The sequence below is a fragment of the Chiloscyllium plagiosum genome, unplaced genomic scaffold (assembly GCF_037043375.1).
Source record: "Chiloscyllium plagiosum isolate Xiang-an unplaced genomic scaffold, Cpla_swu_hap1 HiC_scaffold_38, whole genome shotgun sequence".
Classification (NCBI taxonomy): domain Eukaryota; kingdom Metazoa; phylum Chordata; class Chondrichthyes; order Orectolobiformes; family Hemiscylliidae; genus Chiloscyllium; species Chiloscyllium plagiosum.
The window spans coordinates 71293283-71305896 of NW_028270176.1; the positions used below are offsets into that span (position 1 = coordinate 71293283).

General features: G+C 45.1%; 2 non-coding genes across 2 annotated transcripts; both read left to right on the top strand.

The window, feature by feature from the left end:
• The first annotated feature begins 6266 nt into the window (after positions 1 to 6266).
• On the top strand, positions 6267 to 6348 carry trnal-cag (transfer RNA leucine (anticodon CAG)). Its single transcript has one exon. It is a non-coding gene; the product is annotated as a tRNA-Leu (tRNA).
• Positions 6349 to 9633: 3285 nt separating this feature from the next.
• Positions 9634 to 9715, top strand: trnal-cag (transfer RNA leucine (anticodon CAG)). Its single transcript has one exon. It is a non-coding gene; the product is annotated as a tRNA-Leu (tRNA).
• The last annotated feature ends 2899 nt before the right edge of the window (positions 9716 to 12614 follow it).

The following is a 12614-nucleotide window of genomic DNA, read 5'->3' on the forward strand; positions in this document are numbered from 1 at the left end:
TTTCTGCTAATCAACTCCAACGCTGCAGCTTGTTAACATGCTGTTTTGGGCCCACTGTATATTGATGTTGAAAACAAAAGTAAAATGGGTTTGCTTCCCAGGGAATTAACTGTGGTGTGGGATAACGCCAAATATTTCAAAATGTCTCTGCTGTCATGATCGTGTTCGCCTCCCGCGCGGAAAATCGCAAACAGTTCTGCCGTCCCAGGCCAGTTGTGCTTTTACTGGAACCGAATGCAGACTGTTATTTCATCGCTGTTGTGAAACGAAGTCCTACGGTGACTCTACTCGATGTTATTTGGGTTTCTAGCTAATGGGAAAATCGTTCCAATGAATTTCGATGTCATACCTTATTGAATTTCTCCCATTTCCTTCATTTCCATCCTGGAAACATCGGAAGGGAAAGGTAATCTAATCGAGACTGTGATTGGTGAAATTCACTTTTTACGGCCAATTCTTATTATGTTCTTTCTTTCTCTCTTTTCAGCATTGTCTGGAAAGTGGTGGTGCACTAAGGCTGCAGTATGTTTGAAAGAGTAGTTTGGAAATGCCCTGTTGTTAGTTGTGAGATTACTTTATGACTCGTGCCCTCGGACTGTATCACATTTAGCACTCATGCATCTCTGTGTCTGAAAATGAATGCGGTATGCCAGTTTTGTTTGTGTTCCGTGTTAAATGCTTTCTGCTTTGCGATTCGCTCAATACATTTCGATTTAACAGGGTTTCTGAGGTAACTTCCAGCAGCAAAAATCCTCAGCTGAGGATCTGGGAAAATTTCACCAAGTACGGTCAGTCGGAGCTAAAGTAAGGAAGTCGTTCGTGTCTGCAGTGTTTCACAATACTACCTTTCCCGTGAGCAGTCGAACAGACTAAATGATTGTGCCACAGACTGCGATGGCAAACTCCGCTAAAAGGTAATCCTTTAAAGCCGGTGGAAGCAACACGACGTTATTGGGGTACACCGTGGAAAAAGATACTTCGGTGGACCTCGTCCATGCTCACCCCATAGCCAAAATTAAACAAGTCCCGTTCCCCAGCATTTGGCCCCAATCCCTCTAAACGCATCTTATCCAGAAACTCACCCGATTACTTTTGCAATTTTATGAGTGTAATAGCCTGCTCCACTTCCTCTGGTAGATCATTCCAAACACGCACAACCTTCTTTGTGGGAAATGTGCCTCAGGTCCTTTCTCACTTTCAGCCCACTCACCTTAAAGCTATGCTGTCGAGTTTTCAACTCACACCAACTTGGGTAAAACACGTAAATACTCAGTTTACCAGCCTTCCATAAGGTCATGTCGCAGCTGTTACGCTGCAGGGAAAGTCGTCCCAACCTATTCCACCTCGCCCTACGGTACAAACATCGACGACATCTTTGTCTATATTTTGTCATCAATTTAAAGTGTCTTTTTTTTACGTTTTCAAGATGTCAATTGCGCTGGACAACAACGAGATATTGGAAACAGAAAGGTGAAACGTAGAACGGATTCAACTTCCAGTGCTGGACGCCACGGAGCCGCCGCACAGGCGGCTGCGGCTTGTTTCTGTAGTGTAGTGGTCATCACTTTCGCCTAACACGCGAAAGGTTCCCCAGTTCGAAACTGGGCAGAAACTGCTTTGTTCTTCAACTGCAGCCTTTTTCATGGACAAGAGCTGAGCTTTCTTGCTTGGTTTCGCATCTGCAAACCTGCCTTAGAATTTGCTTGAACAAATCTACTCTCGTAGTGAAATGTAATGCAATTCCATTTAATTACAGTGCAAAGCGTTGTTAAGTTTTTCTCCAACCTGGTTCTAATCATATGCCATTCTGTTTGAGAGTGTAGTTACCGCCTTCTGATCCTTCCACGAAAAGCAGTACCGCATTTGCATTCCTTGCGCAGGCGGCTCGGTTCAAAGACAGGAAAGAAGCAGATGCTTTGGTGTCACAGCGCACCACGAATTCCTGAACTTGTCTGTCTGTCAAATGTACCCCAAGGTCGTCTCAGAAAGACCTCATTTGGAAGCTGTCAATCGTTATTCGACGTGCGGGAATTGGCACCAGATGTCCTGAATCATGTTTTGGAGCAATTCGCACGTTAGTGGCTCATTCAATCAGCAACAGCAATGAAAGAAATTCCACTCTCAGAGGAACCTTTCGACTTGCGCATTCATAGCGTCGCTAGTATTAAGGTCCGCCCCGAGATCTAAGTCATGTTGGAACTGAAACGGAGGAATCGACAGAGAGGCGACAGAATGACATCGCATCCATTTGGTTTTCTTTAAATCACTGACGAGCAGGAAAATGTAAACGGGGAGGGCGAGTGGAGAAGTGAGGCAGTTGCAGCTCTAGTGAAATTCCTTCTTTGTGATTCACTCAGCAGCCAGAGACGTGAAGGTGACTCAGGCGTGAGAGTTCTTCACATCGAGAACAAAAAACACTCAAGGGCAGTTAGCACCTCTTCTGGAGTGGGGTGTGCGGTGAGGTAATTACCTTGTGACTTCTGTTACTATGTTCAGAAACTGGCTTTTATATTGAGGTGAACAGAAACTGCATTTCTAAAAAGCACCATGGAATTTCACAAAATTTATTGAGACTCTTCTCGTCGATTCCCACACAGGTTTCCAACTCAGTTTTTTATCCATGTGGCTCATGTCCAGGAGTGAACATCTCTGCAGCAAATTGCACGGTTAAGGAAAAAGGCAATGAAAGTGGCATCTCGAACTGTCTCCGAGGTCAGAACATCCTCACAATGTGATCTGTCGTTCTCGGATTGTAATGCTACCTCCGGTTTTAGGGTGGAGAACATTCTTTGGGACTCTTATTCTGAAAAAAAAAACAGACACAGTGACTGAAACTATGCTGCACGGTATGATGTGGAACACGGCCTGCTCAGGTTTGTGCATTTTCCCTGTAGTCCGGTGTGTTTCGTGTTCCGTGTAAACGTGAAAGTCGTCCTGTTTCGAGCAATGTGTGAAATTATTTAGCAAAGCAAGAATGGAAATTCCAGTAATGTCAAGCAGCTCATGGTTATTTGACGAAATCATAAGCGAACCCATATTCTCACGCACTCACAGATACATTTGTACCTGAAAAGAGTCTGAGAAGAGTGACTCAGCTTACCATTGATTTTTGTCTGGATTGATGGGCTATCAATATCTGCTGCGAAATTTTCATTGTAGCGGGTCACATCCCAGCAGCTGTGCGAGTTCGAGAGGAATCATGGAACTCTTTTGATGTGACTTTGCATCTGTGCTCATGCACGAGCACAATTGGAAATAGAAGATAATGAGGCGGCCCGGCCGGCTGCTAGTGTGGCCGAGCGGTCTAAGGCGCTGGATCCAGGTTCCAGTCTCGAAAGGGGCGTGGGTTCGAATCCCACCACTGCCATTTCTGCTAATCAACTCCAACGCTGCAGCTTGTTAACATGCTGTTTTGGGCCCACTGTATATTGATGTTGAAAACAAAAGTAAAATGGGTTTGCTTCCCAGGGAATTAACTGTGGTGTGGGATACCGCCAAATATTTCAAAATGTCTCTGCTGTCATGATCGTGTTCGCCTCCCGCGCGGAAAATCGCAAACAGTTCTGCCGTCCCAGGCCAGTTGTGCTTTTACTGGAACCGAATGCAGACTGTTATTTCATCGCTGTTGTGAAACGAAGTCCTACGGTGACTCTACTCGATGTTATTTGGGTTTCTAGCTTATGGGAAAATCGTTCCAATGAATTTCGATGTCATACCTTATTGAATTTCTCCCATTTCCTTCATTTCCGTCCTGGAAACATCGGAAGGGAAAGGTAATCTAATCGAGACTGTGATTGGTGAAATTCACTTTTTACGGCCAATTCTTATTATGTTCTTTCTTTCTCTCTTTTCAGCATTGTCTGGAAAGTGGTGGTGCACTAAGGCTGCAGTATGTTTGAAAGAGTAGTTTGGAAAAGCCGGTGGAAGCAACACGACGTTATTGGGGTACACCGTGGAAAAAGATACTTCGGTGGACCTCGTCCATGCTCACCCCATAGCCAAAATTCAACAAGTCCCGTTCCCCAGCATTTGGCCCCAATCCCTCTAAACGCATCTTATCCAGAAACTCACCCGATTACTTTTGCAATTTTATGAGTGTAATAGCCTGCTCCACTTCCTCTGGTAGATCATTCCAAACACGCACAACCTTCTTTGTGGGAAATGTGCCTCAGGTCCTTTCTCACTTTCAGCCCACTCACCTTAAAGCTATGCTGTCGAGTTTTCAACTCACACCAACTTGGGTAAAACACGTAAATACTCAGTTTACCAGCCTTCCATAAGGTCATGTCGCAGCTGTTACGCTGCAGGGAAAGTCGTCCCAACCTATTCCACCTCGCCCTACGGTACAAACATCGACGACATCTTTGTCTATATTTTGTCATCAATTTAAAGTGTCTTTTTTTTACGTTTTCAAGATGTCAATTGCGCTGGACAACAACGAGATATTGGAAACAGAAAGGTGAAACGTAGAACGGATTCAACTTCCAGTACTGGACGCCACGGAGCCGCCGCACAGGCGGCTGCGGCTTGTTTCTGTAGTGTAGTGGTCATCACTTTCGCCTAACACGCGAAAGGTTCCCCAGTTCGAAACTGGGCAGAAACTGCTTTGTTCTTCAACTGCAGCCTTTTTCATGGACAAGAGCTGAGCTTTCTTGCTTGGTTTCGCATCTGCAAACCTGCCTTAGAATTTGCTTGAACAAATCTACTCTCGTAGTGAAATGTAATGCAATTCCATTTAATTACAGTGCAAAGCGTTGTTAAGTTTTTCTCCAACCTGGTTCTAATCATATGCCATTCTGTTTGAGAGTGTAGTTACCGCCTTCTGATCCTTCCACGAAAAGCAGTACCGCATTTGCATTCCTTGCGCAGGCGGCTCGGTTCAAAGACAGGAAAGAAGCAGATGCTTTGGTGTCACAGCGCACCACGAATTCCTGAACTTGTCTGTCTGTCAAATGTACCCCAAGGTCGTCTCAGAAAGACCTCATTTGGAAGCTGTCAATCGTTATTCGACGTGCGGGAATTGGCACCAGATGTCCTGAATCATGTTTTGGAGCAATTCGCACGTTAGTGGCTCATTCAATCAGCAACAGCAATGAAAGAAATTCCACTCTCAGAGGAACCTTTCGACTTGCGCATTCATAGCGTCGCTAGTATTAAGGTCCGCCCCGAGATCTAAGTCATGTTGGAACTGAAACGGAGGAATCGACAGAGAGGCGACAGAATGACATCGCATCCATTTGGTTTTCTTTAAATCACTGACGAGCAGGAAAACGTAAACGGGGAGGGCGAGTGGAGAAGTGAGGCAGTTGCAGCTCTAGTGAAATTCCTTCTTTGTGATTCACTCAGCAGCCAGAGACGTGAAGGTGACTCAGGCGTGAGAGTTCTTCACATCGAGAACAAAAAGCACTCAAGGGCAGTTAGCACCTCTTCTGGAGTGGGGTGTGCGGTGAGGTAATTACCTTGTGACTTCTGTTACTATGTTCAGAAACTGGCTTTTATATTGAGGTGAACAGAAACTGCATTTCTAAAAAGCACCATGGAATTTCACAAAATTTATTGAGACTCTTCTCGTCGATTCCCACACAGGTTTCCAACTCAGTTTTTTATCCATGTGGCTCATGTCCAGGAGTGAACATCTCTGCAGCAAATTGCACGGTTAAGGAAAAAGGCAATGAAAGTGGCATCTCGAACTGTCTCCGAGGTCAGAACATCCTCACAATGTGATCTGTCGTTCTCGGATTGTAATGCTACCTCCGGTTTTAGGGTGGAGAACATTCTTTGGGACTCTTATTCTGAAAAAAAAACAGACACAGTGACTGAAACTATGCTGCACGGTATGATGTGGAACACGGCCTGCTCAGGTTTGTGCATTTTCCCTGTAGTCCGGTGTGTTTCGTGTAAACGTGAAAGTCGTCCTGTTTCGAGCAATGTGTGAAATTATTTAGCAAAGCAAGAATGGAAATTCCAGTAATGTCAAGCAGCTCATGGTTATTTGACGAAATCATAAGCGAACCCATATTCTCACGCACTCACAGATACATTTGTACCTGAAAAGAGTCTGAGAAGAGTGACTCAGCTTACCATTGATTTTTGTCTGGATTGATGGGCGATCAATATCTGCTGCGAAATTTTCATTGTAGCGGGTCACATCCCAGCAGCTGTGCGAGTTCGAGAGGAATCATGGAACTCTTTTGATGTGACTTTGCATCTGTGCTCATGCACGAGCACAATTGGAAATAGAAGAAAATGAGGCGGGCGGGCCGGCTGGTAGTGTGGCCGAGCGGTCTAAGGCGCTGGATCCAGGTTCCAGTCTCGAAAGGGGCGTGGGTTCGAATCCCACCACTGCCATTTCTGCTAATCAACTCCAACGCTGCAGCTTGTTAACATGCTGTTTTGGGCCCACTGTATATTGATGTTGAAAACAAAAGTAAAATGGGTTTGCTTCCCAGGGAATTAACTGTGGTGTGGGATACCGCCAAATATTTCAAAATGTCTCTGCTGTCATGATCGTGTTCGCCTCCCGCGCGGAAAATCGCAAACAGTTCTGCCGTCCCAGGCCAGTTGTGCTTTTACTGGAACCGAATGCAGACTGTTATTTCATCGCTGTTGTGAAACGAAGTCCTACGGTGACTCTACTCGATGTTATTTGGGTTTCTAGCTTATGGGAAAATCGTTCCAATGAATTTCGATGTCATACCTTATTGAATTTCTCCCATTTCCTTCATTTCCGTCCTGGAAACATCGGAAGGGAAAGGTAATCTAATCGAGACTGTGATTGGTGAAATTCACTTTTTACGGCCAATTCTTATTATGTTCTTTCTTTCTCTCTTTTCAGCATTGTCTGGAAAGTGGTGGTGCACTAAGGCTGCAGTATGTTTGAAAGAGTAGTTTGGAAATGCCCTGTTGTTAGTTGTGAGATTACTTTATGACTCGTGCCCTCGGACTGTATCACATTTAGCACTCATGCATCTCTGTGTCTGAAAATGAATGCGGTATGCCAGTTTTGTTTGTGTTCCGTGTTAAATGCTTTCTGCTTTGCGATTCGCTCAATACATTTCGATTTAACAGGGTTTCTGAGGTAACTTCCAGCAGCAAAAATCCTCAGCTGAGGATCTGGGAAAATTTCACCAAGTACGGTCAGTCGGAGCTAAAGTAAGGAAGTCGTTCGTGTCTGCAGTGTTTCACAATACTACCTTTCCCGTGAGCAGTCGAACAGACTAAATGATTGTGCCACAGACTGCGATGGCAAACTCCGCTAAAAGGTAATCCTTTAAAGCCGGTGGAAGCAACACGACGTTATTGGGGTACACCGTGGAAAAAGATACTTCGGTGGACCTCGTCCATGCTCACCCCATAGCCAAAATTAAACAAGTCCCGTTCCCCAGCATTTGGCCCCAATCCCTCTAAACGCATCTTATCCAGAAACTCACCCGATTACTTTTGCAATTTTATGAGTGTAATAGCCTGCTCCACTTCCTCTGGTAGATCATTCCAAACACGCACAACCTTCTTTGTGGGAAATGTGCCTCAGGTCCTTTCTCACTTTCAGCCCACTCACCTTAAAGCTATGCTGTCGAGTTTTCAACTCACACCAACTTGGGTAAAACACGTAAATACTCAGTTTACCAGCCTTCCATAAGGTCATGTCGCAGCTGTTACGCTGCAGGGAAAGTCGTCCCAACCTATTCCACCTCGCCCTACGGTACAAACATCGACGACATCTTTGTCTATATTTTGTCATCAATTTAAAGTGTCTTTTTTTTACGTTTTCAAGATGTCAATTGCGCTGGACAACAACGAGATATTGGAAACAGAAAGGTGAAACGTAGAACGGATTCAACTTCCAGTGCTGGACGCCACGGAGCCGCCGCACAGGCGGCTGCGGCTTGTTTCTGTAGTGTAGTGGTCATCACTTTCGCCTAACACGCGAAAGGTTCCCCAGTTCGAAACTGGGCAGAAACTGCTTTGTTCTTCAACTGCAGCCTTTTTCATGGACAAGAGCTGAGCTTTCTTGCTTGGTTTCGCATCTGCAAACCTGCCTTAGAATTTGCTTGAACAAATCTACTCTCGTAGTGAAATGTAATGCAATTCCATTTAATTACAGTGCAAAGCGTTGTTAAGTTTTTCTCCAACCTGGTTCTAATCATATGCCATTCTGTTTGAGAGTGTAGTTACCGCCTTCTGATCCTTCCACGAAAAGCAGTACCGCATTTGCATTCCTTGCGCAGGCGGCTCGGTTCAAAGACAGGAAAGAAGCAGATGCTTTGGTGTCACAGCGCACCACGAATTCCTGAACTTGTCTGTCTGTCAAATGTACCCCAAGGTCGTCTCAGAAAGACCTCATTTGGAAGCTGTCAATCGTTATTCGACGTGCGGGAATTGGCACCAGATGTCCTGAATCATGTTTTGGAGCAATTCGCACGTTAGTGGCTCATTCAATCAGCAACAGCAATGAAAGAAATTCCACTCTCAGAGGAACCTTTCGACTTGCGCATTCATAGCGTCGCTAGTATTAAGGTCCGCCCCGAGATCTAAGTCATGTTGGAACTGAAACGGAGGAATCGACAGAGAGGCGACAGAATGACATCGCATCCATTTGGTTTTCTTTAAATCACTGACGAGCAGGAAAATGTAAACGGGGAGGGCGAGTGGAGAAGTGAGGCAGTTGCAGCTCTAGTGAAATTCCTTCTTTGTGATTCACTCAGCAGCCAGAGACGTGAAGGTGACTCAGGCGTGAGAGTTCTTCACATCGAGAACAAAAAGCACTCAAGGGCAGTTAGCACCTCTTCTGGAGTGGGGTGTGCGGTGAGGTAATTACCTTGTGACTTCTGTTACTATGTTCAGAAACTGGCTTTTATATTGAGGTGAACAGAAACTGCATTTCTAAAAAGCACCATGGAATTTCACAAAATTTATTGAGACTCTTCTCGTCGATTCCCACACAGGTTTCCAACTCAGTTTTTTATCCATGTGGCTCATGTCCAGGAGTGAACATCTCTGCAGCAAATTGCACGGTTAAGGAAAAAGGCAATGAAAGTGGCATCTCGAACTGTCTCCGAGGTCAGAACATCCTCACAATGTGATCTGTCGTTCTCGGATTGTAATGCTACCTCCGGTTTTAGGGTGGAGAACATTCTTTGGGACTCTTATTCTGAAAAAAAAAACAGACACAGTGACTGAAACTATGCTGCACGGTATGATGTGGAACACGGCCTGCTCAGGTTTGTGCATTTTCCCTGTAGTCCGGTGTGTTTCGTGTTCCGTGTAAACGTGAAAGTCGTCCTGTTTCGAGCAATGTGTGAAATTATTTAGCAAAGCAAGAATGGAAATTCCAGTAATGTCAAGCAGCTCATGGTTATTTGACGAAATCATAAGCGAACCCATATTCTCACGCACTCACAGATACATTTGTACCTGAAAAGAGTCTGAGAAGAGTGACTCAGCTTACCATTGATTTTTGTCTGGATTGATGGGCTATCAATATCTGCTGCGAAATTTTCATTGTAGCGGGTCACATCCCAGCAGCTGTGCGAGTTCGAGAGGAATCATGGAACTCTTTTGATGTGACTTTGCATCTGTGCTCATGCACGAGCACAATTGGAAATAGAAGATAATGAGGCGGCCGGGCCGGCTGGTAGTGTGGCCGAGCGGTCTAAGGCGCTGGATCCAGGTTCCAGTCTCGAAAGGGGCGTGGGTTCGAATCCCACCACTGCCATTTCTGCTAATCAACTCCAACGCTGCAGCTTGTTAACATGCTGTTTTGGGCCCACTGTATATTGATGTTGAAAACAAAAGTAAAATGGGTTTGCTTCCCAGGGAATTAACTGTGGTGTGGGATACCGCCAAATATTTCAAAATGTCTCTGCTGTCATGATCGTGTTCGCCTCCCGCGCGGAAAATCGCAAACAGTTCTGCCGTCCCAGGCCAGTTGTGCTTTTACTGGAACCGAATGCAGACTGTTATTTCATCGCTGTTGTGAAACGAAGTCCTACGGTGACTCTACTCGATGTTATTTGGGTTTCTAGCTTATGGGAAAATCGTTCCAATGAATTTCGATGTCATACCTTATTGAATTTCTCCCATTTCCTTCATTTCCGTCCTGGAAACATCGGAAGGGAAAGGTAATCTAATCGAGACTGTGATTGGTGAAATTCACTTTTTACGGCCAATTCTTATTATGTTCTTTCTTTCTCTCTTTTCAGCATTGTCTGGAAAGTGGTGGTGCACTAAGGCTGCAGTATGTTTGAAAGAGTAGTTTGGAAAAGCCGGTGGAAGCAACACGACGTTATTGGGGTACACCGTGGAAAAAGATACTTCGGTGGACCTCGTCCATGCTCACCCCATAGCCAAAATTCAACAAGTCCCGTTCCCCAGCATTTGGCCCCAATCCCTCTAAACGCATCTTATCCAGAAACTCACCCGATTACTTTTGCAATTTTATGAGTGTAATAGCCTGCTCCACTTCCTCTGGTAGATCATTCCAAACACGCACAACCTTCTTTGTGGGAAATGTGCCTCAGGTCCTTTCTCACTTTCAGCCCACTCACCTTAAAGCTATGCTGTCGAGTTTTCAACTCACACCAACTTGGGTAAAACACGTAAATACTCAGTTTACCAGCCTTCCATAAGGTCATGTCGCAGCTGTTACGCTGCAGGGAAAGTCGTCCCAACCTATTCCACCTCGCCCTACGGTACAAACATCGACGACATCTTTGTCTATATTTTGTCATCAATTTAAAGTGTCTTTTTTTTACGTTTTCAAGATGTCAATTGCGCTGGACAACAACGAGATATTGGAAACAGAAAGGTGAAACGTAGAACGGATTCAACTTCCAGTACTGGACGCCACGGAGCCGCCGCACAGGCGGCTGCGGCTTGTTTCTGTAGTGTAGTGGTCATCACTTTCGCCTAACACGCGAAAGGTTCCCCAGTTCGAAACTGGGCAGAAACTGCTTTGTTCTTCAACTGCAGCCTTTTTCATGGACAAGAGCTGAGCTTTCTTGCTTGGTTTCGCATCTGCAAACCTGCCTTAGAATTTGCTTGAACAAATCTACTCTCGTAGTGAAATGTAATGCAATTCCATTTAATTACAGTGCAAAGCGTTGTTAAGTTTTTCTCCAACCTGGTTCTAATCATATGCCATTCTGTTTGAGAGTGTAGTTACCGCCTTCTGATCCTTCCACGAAAAGCAGTACCGCATTTGCATTCCTTGCGCAGGCGGCTCGGTTCAAAGACAGGAAAGAAGCAGATGCTTTGGTGTCACAGCGCACCACGAATTCCTGAACTTGTCTGTCTGTCAAATGTACCCCAAGGTCGTCTCAGAAAGACCTCATTTGGAAGCTGTCAATCGTTATTCGACGTGCGGGAATTGGCACCAGATGTCCTGAATCATGTTTTGGAGCAATTCGCACGTTAGTGGCTCATTCAATCAGCAACAGCAATGAAAGAAATTCCACTCTCAGAGGAACCTTTCGACTTGCGCATTCATAGCGTCGCTAGTATTAAGGTCCGCCCCGAGATCTAAGTCATGTTGGAACTGAAACGGAGGAATCGACAGAGAGGCGACAGAATGACATCGCATCCATTTGGTTTTCTTTAAATCACTGACGAGCAGGAAAACGTAAACGGGGAGGGCGAGTGGAGAAGTGAGGCAGTTGCAGCTCTAGTGAAATTCCTTCTTTGTGATTCACTCAGCAGCCAGAGACGTGAAGGTGACTCAGGCGTGAGAGTTCTTCACATCGAGAACAAAAAGCACTCAAGGGCAGTTAGCACCTCTTCTGGAGTGGGGTGTGCGGTGAGGTAATTACCTTGTGACTTCTGTTACTATGTTCAGAAACTGGCTTTTATATTGAGGTGAACAGAAACTGCATTTCTAAAAAGCACCATGGAATTTCACAAAATTTATTGAGACTCTTCTCGTCGATTCCCACACAGGTTTCCAACTCAGTTTTTTATCCATGTGGCTCATGTCCAGGAGTGAACATCTCTGCAGCAAATTGCACGGTTAAGGAAAAAGGCAATGAAAGTGGCATCTCGAACTGTCTCCGAGGTCAGAACATCCTCACAATGTGATCTGTCGTTCTCGGATTGTAATGCTACCTCCGGTTTTAGGGTGGAGAACATTCTTTGGGACTCTTATTCTGAAAAAAAAACAGACACAGTGACTGAAACTATGCTGCACGGTATGATGTGGAACACGGCCTGCTCAGGTTTGTGCATTTTCCCTGTAGTCCGGTGTGTTTCGTGTAAACGTGAAAGTCGTCCTGTTTCGAGCAATGTGTGAAATTATTTAGCAAAGCAAGAATGGAAATTCCAGTAATGTCAAGCAGCTCATGGTTATTTGACGAAATCATAAGCGAACCCATATTCTCACGCACTCACAGATACATTTGTACCTGAAAAGAGTCTGAGAAGAGTGACTCAGCTTACCATTGATTTTTGTCTGGATTGATGGGCGATCAATATCTGCTGCGAAATTTTCATTGTAGCGGGTCACATCCCAGCAGCTGTGCGAGTTCGAGAGGAATCATGGAACTCTTTTGATGTGACTTTGCATCTGTGCTCATGCACGAGCACAATTGGAAATAGAAGAAAATGAGGCGGCCGGGCCGGCT